A 5,924-nucleotide genomic window follows, 5' to 3' on the forward strand; every position below is an offset into this window, starting at 1 on the left:
GAGCGTCTTGTCTTGTTTCATCTTAGCTGAAGGGGAGGATCCAGGAGGGAGTATTTAAGAACATGTTGAAAGAGATATCTCCAAGTTGTGAAAAAAGTGATTATCATTGTGGTTTCAGCCTGGGGCAGTGACAGAGGCACAGGAGCAGCTCCCCGAGCAATGCACAGCCGGTTTGTAGCTCTGCAGGGTTTCCATCATTCTGACAGTCGCTTCTGGCCCATCAATCCCTACTAACCTCTCAGGGAATCTTCTCCATCCACTGGCTCCAAAGGTCACATGACCAGGCCTTGGACAAGGGAGCTGCATTGAGTGTGGTTCCTGCTCTACAGTATGGTAGAGTTCAGGGGTTGAGAGAAACTTCCTGGAAGAATCCCCCCAGATGATGCTACACAATATGTCTTCCCTTCCCCCCACCCTGGCTGCCTGTGATCTGGACAGAACTTCCATGCACAGTACACATAAAGGACCTGGAGTCTCTAGCTGCAACCCTGAGGCAAGACATAAGGCCTATTTTGGAGTTAGTGCCCAGCACAAGCAGTGGAACAAGGCTGGGGTGAAGGTTCCTGAAGTGTCCCGATGGAACACTGTGAGATGACAAACATCTAGACTGAGGGATGGGGCCAGGGATTTGGGTACAAGGGAATGGGGGTGGGAAAATGGGGAGCAGCATCAAGAGGTGGAGCCCCTGCAGGAACAGAGTCCCAGGTAAGCGTGTCTTCAACAGAATGGATCCATCTACACACCTCTGTCATCAACAAACAGGCACATGCTGGTCAGCGTTGTGTGACCGCTGCCCTGTGTTGAAGTCCCAGGCTCTCTACTGCTTTGTATCACCTACCCTGGCCAATCCTCTCTCCTCCTCATGATCCAACTCTTGGGCATCCAGCTCCCTCCAGGGCACGGCAGTGACTGGGAGGTGATGCCTGCTAGCTCCTCTCTCATCCATTGGGCCGTCCATGGTTACATGATTGTGCCTTGCTGCAAGGGATGCTGGGTTGTGTCTTTATTCTGGGATACAATGTATCCAGCTACATCCAGGAGGCTGTAAGCTCCTGCAGAGGGATGGACTCCGGGAGATGCAGCCTTGCCCCAGAGCTCCAGGGTGTGTCCGCAGCACTGACAGCCTTCCATCTGTGACTGGAACCAGTTCCAGGCAGGTGAGGGAACTCAAGAGATGGACAGCAGCCTGCACAGATAGTCCCCGACAAGCTGGAGAAGGGAAGTCAAGCTGGGGAGTTCAGACAAGCTGGGATTTTCAGTCGTGAGATTCATTTTCCTAGAAGTGATTGGAGGTCACAAATTCAAAGGTGAAAAAGGAAAGACGAGATCTGGCTACACGGGGAAGGAGCTGGAAACTGTTGCTTTGCTGTTCATGCCCCAGCGTGAGGGCACACTGCAGATGGGGCATTGTTAGTTTTGTTTCTCCTGTTGGGCATCGTGAGCAGTTCCACCATGACAAGCCTTAGCACACATCCCCTGTGATGCTGGTCCCTCTGTTTGTTATGTAAGCGATAGGCGTGGCTCTCCCCAGCAGCTCTGGATTCCTTGGTCTCTGACACCACATGGGGGAATTCAGGGACTTAGATGTTTCGTCTGTTTATGCAGAGAGATGTGACCAGAAGCTGGGGACAGCTTCTCAGTGTGCACCCCAGGCCAGACATCGCAGTGGAGAGCCGATAGCTGAAGGGGGGGGGGTCAACTAGTCTGCCTTTTGTCCAGCTGGGGCATTAAAACTGCATACGGCTGAGTCTGCTTCATGAAGTCAGCACCGCAACTATGAACACCAGACACTCTTTAACAAGGGATTATTTTCCCCAGAGCTGCTGACGGCTCACCTCTCCATCCTGAGAACAACTGTCCTCCCAGTTAGTGTCACAGGGGCACTGTCTCACATACAGGCAAGGGATGCAATCTGTATCCCTCACTCGGGTGACTGCTTCTGGTTTCTGAATGTCCTCGTCAACTGGATGTGTCCTGAGAGAGTCCCTGAAGGACCCCCCAGGAACCTAGCTAAGGATGCACGTTCAGGTGTGTTTCTAAGGTTACACTTCAGGACCATTGTCTCCCTGCCTGTTGCTCCTCCATGCTGGGCTGAGGGTTACAGCTAGAGTCAGAGATGGCCGGTCCCCTCTCGGGGAATGTAGGTGCAGGCAGAGAGAAAGAGCCACAAAGGCTACACAAGCCAACTGCAGTTAGCTTCCTGACCAATGTTTTGGCAGCATCAGTGGGTCCTCTTCTTCTGTCACCCACCCCAGGACCTGTCACAACCTTCACTGGGGACTGTGTGTGTTTTCCTCAGCTGCTCCAGTGCCTGGGGCACACATACAAGTCCATGAAAGTCAGCTCCATCTGTGCAGGCTAATCCTTACTTTTAAGAAGACTGTTCATGACAAAGTTGGCCATAAGCATCTTACCATCTCTGCTTGTGGAAGTCAAGTCTGACTGTGGGGCTCCTCTCTCTCTCTCTCTCTCTCTCTCTCTCTCTCTCTCTCTCTCTCTCTCTCTCTCTTTCTCTCTCTCTCTCCCCCTCCCTCCCTGCCTCCCTCTCTCTCTCTCTGACATCTTCTTCTGCATGCTCCCCAGTTACCTCCAGGAAGCCACACGGCAGCCACAGCTACTTGCTGCCAGTGTGCACCAGTCTGGCTGTGAAAGCACTGTTCCAGTCACAGTTGGTTTAAACAGCCTGCACTGGATCTTTTTGCCTAAACAAGTCTCTGAATTCTAGAGGACCTGGTCTACCCTACAGCTATCCTCTATCAGGCCAGATGGGAAGCCCTACCCTGCTGGTCCAGTCTAAGGTCTTTGATTGGTGCAAGCACACTCCTTCATTTACAAGACGGTTCACTATGATTGGCTGAATCACCCTGGCCATACCCATTTTGAGTATATGAGCAGTCTGTTTGGCTCACTGGCCCAGTCACCTTAGGGCAGAGAGTCCAGGCACTGGAAGGCTGTTTGGGAGCTGTAACACTAGCAGGTTGCTTCTGCTACTGTTGAAAGCTGAGGATTACAAGAGCTCCCAAGGGCTGCTGGCTAAATCCTACAGCAATAAACCTTTAGGTAGGGTCCTGAAAGTCAAGCACTTAAATAACTCAGTGCCCAGAGTTAACAGCTCAGTGCCTAGAGTTGTTAGCTTCTAGGTGTGTGTGTGGTATGTGGCTACTCTCAGAGCCAAGCAGCCACCATCTTGGGGAGTTCAGCTGCACTCAGTTGTAAAAGGGTATAATCCTGCTGGGTCTACTCACCCTTTACACCCCAAGGAAAGATGGGGAGTCGCAAGGCCCTCTCCTAAGAATCCAGCCACTTCCTATCACCTGTTTTATATACAACTCTGCCTTAAGTTGCAGGTGGCCTCAGAAGGAGCTAGAGTACATAGGCTGGGGACACCAGAAGGGAGCTCCATCTATGGTGCTATAGGGCAGCCATTATCTCTTTATCCCTGCTGCAGTTGACTTTCACTGCAGCCTTTGGGACAGAAGAGCACCCACACCCCTGTAAATCAATGTTCTGAAATGAACCCCAATAAACTCATTGGTTCTCACAAGTGAACTTTGGTGGAACTGTGCCTCAGTTTGCCATTGGAACCTCCAGACAAAAACAGATGTTGCTTACTTCTTCCCCACCAGGAAGGAGTTTTAGCAACACTCTGCTGGTTCAGCTCTCAGGCACTGGGTACTTCAGGAGCCAAGGCTGACAGTTCTGGGGAGTTGCTTGTCTGGTCCAAGTGGAGTGGAAGGACCCAGACACCTGAGCAGAAACAAGCATGCCGGGTCTACCTGAGTTTATTCAAGGCTGGTACCCCAAATGACCACTCTTGAAGCAGAGTGACTGTGGCTGGCACAGGTGTCTGGTTCTTAATTGCCTTTTTTGCCTTCCACATGCCTGCCCTGGATGTCCAGGAGATCTTGGACCCCAACTATTGGGACTAGCAGATCTACAAGAAGACAGATCACCCAGAATCTCTGGATGAAAACACAAGTTTTCAGGAGATGCCAGTATACAGCCAACATGAGTCCCGACTCTCGACAGCCTGGAGCCACCTGCATCCTTGGAGCCTCGGTGGAATCAGGTTCTGGATCTATGGATTTTAATACGGCTGGGAGTCCATGTCTCTAACAAGCTCCAGGCAGTGCCTTGGCAGCCTGCCCATGGACCCTATGGGGGAGTGAGGCCTCAGAGCATCCTAAAGGGATTGGGGTGCCTATTTTGGAGGCACCATGCACTTTGAATAAATTTATGGACATTTGGAACTGTGAAAACAACTTCACAGTCGAGAGAAGCAAACACAAACCATCGTGGAAACCCAGTGCTACTTGGCATACATTGCAAAGCTCTCCAGGGAAGGACAGAGGGGGCCATGCACACTCAGGTACTGGGGGCGGGGCAAAAGCTGAGGAACCGCCATGTCTACGGTGTCCTGACCTCCCCACAGGAAGCTTGGACAAAAGCACAAGCTACCCTGTTGTCATCTCTTTGGTCTCTCTAGTATCTCAGGATGCCCATGGGGACCCAGAGAAGTGAGGAACAAACCTCAGGGTCCATGAGACTCCGGTTCCTGCCTGATGAGACCGTGTCACACAGAGCTGGCTCTTCTTGCAGGTCTCAGCACCTGAGCTGATCGCCAGCAGATGCGCAGCTCTGAGGCCTTGAGCCACTGGGGAGGGTGGAGCAGCTGGTCCTCAAGTGGTGCGGACCGTGGTGATGGTGCTGAGTGGTTCTGCTTATGGCGGTACTGGGAGAGGCGGATCACAGTGATGGTCTCTGGGCTGTGTGCCTATCCCAAGTTCACATGTTAACTGAACACAGCTAAGTGTCAGCCTGGCAGTGGTGCACACCTTTAATCCCAGCACCCAGAAGGCAGAAGCAGCTGAATCTCTGAGTTCGAGGACAGCCTGGTCTATAGAGCGAGTCCTGGGCAGCCAGGACTACACAGAGAAACCTGTCTTGAAAAACAAAACAAGTTGCTATACCTTTTCTCTGATCCAAAATGGGAGTTGGATTGGCTATAACCTGGCCCTTGCAGTTACACAGTGGGGAACCTTGAACTTTTCCCCAAGCACAGAGCACATGTTTTTTCGTAAGGCCAAAGAAGGCCCAAGAGACCACGACTACCCTTGTTGGGTACTGGACCCTCACTGGGTGGTAACAGGCCTCAGACCTTCCTAGGGTTTCACCATGGTCACGGGCTGGTCATCATGTGAGTGCAGATGGTCAGTTCAGCCCAGGACTCGGAGCACACAAATCAGAATTACAAGTGAAATGTTTTGTTGTTGTTTTTTTTTTTTAACCAGCGGTTTCTCTAGAAAAGGATGCCACGTGGTATCGTGCTAGATGCTGCTGCAGGACAAGAGCTGGATGTGGCCTTAGGAAGCTTCAGGAATGTTAACCAGGACCTATGGTATCAGGCACCAGGTAGCAGTGCCTGGTTGGCAGGCAACTGAGTGGGAAATGTGGCACTGGGTTGGCTCCTTGCCCAGAGAGGGTGTGGTTGGGACACATGGAGACCATGAGGGAGTCTCAAAATGTGACGGCCTGGGATTTGACGGCCCTCAGGAGTCATGTTCTATAGGACGCATGAAACAGTGTGATCCTAGACTTCATCATGTCCAACGACCTGGGGGTGGAGTAGAAACTTATTTTCTCCCCAGAGCCTCTGTATAGGGGTGTGAATCAAATCATGAAACTCAGGGGTCCAGCTACCCACACTGCCCAGGAGTCAGCGCACTGGAACCTCCCCCCTTTTCTCTCCCTGGGAGACCCCCTGGCTGCAGCAATGGAGGGAGGGAGGCAGAGGTGGTTCAGAGAACTCTATGCCCGCTGACTGTTTCACTCAAGACTAGAGATACAAACAAGTTTCTGTACTGGAGATCAAGCCCAAAGCCTTGAGCACGCTACCAAGTGCCCCACCACCAAATTGTCACCTG

The sequence above is a fragment of the Chionomys nivalis genome, chromosome 3, assembly GCF_950005125.1.
Source record: "Chionomys nivalis chromosome 3, mChiNiv1.1, whole genome shotgun sequence".
Taxonomy (NCBI): domain Eukaryota; kingdom Metazoa; phylum Chordata; class Mammalia; order Rodentia; family Cricetidae; genus Chionomys; species Chionomys nivalis.